The 225-nt window shown below is 66.2% G+C and overlaps 1 protein-coding gene across 1 annotated transcript in view; it reads right to left on the reverse strand.

Annotated features, from left to right (window-relative positions):
• The window catches only part of LOC104617194 (collagen alpha-1(XI) chain-like), a gene marked incomplete at both ends in the record, with an annotated part of 4,897 nt that overhangs the window by 1,635 nt on the left and 3,037 nt on the right, over window positions 1-225 (reverse strand). The window lies entirely within an intron of this gene.

Raw genomic sequence — 225 nt, forward strand, 5'->3', positions numbered from 1 at the left:
GGGGATATGGGGCAGGGACTGGGGCTGGGAGCGGAGTGGGGAGCTGGGTGACTGGGACAGCAGTGGGGCAGGGAGCTGTGAGGGACAGGGCTGGCCCCAGGGCGCTTCCTGGGGGATACAGGCGGAAGTTTGGGTCTGGTTGCCGTGGGTTACAGTGGTCCCCAGGGTCCGGTTGCTGTGGGAAACAACCGGTTCCAGCCTAATTGCCACGGGATACCGGCAGGC

This window comes from Phaethon lepturus, unplaced genomic scaffold (assembly GCF_000687285.1).
Source record: "Phaethon lepturus isolate BGI_N335 unplaced genomic scaffold, ASM68728v1 scaffold23492, whole genome shotgun sequence".
NCBI classification, from domain to species: domain Eukaryota; kingdom Metazoa; phylum Chordata; class Aves; order Phaethontiformes; family Phaethontidae; genus Phaethon; species Phaethon lepturus.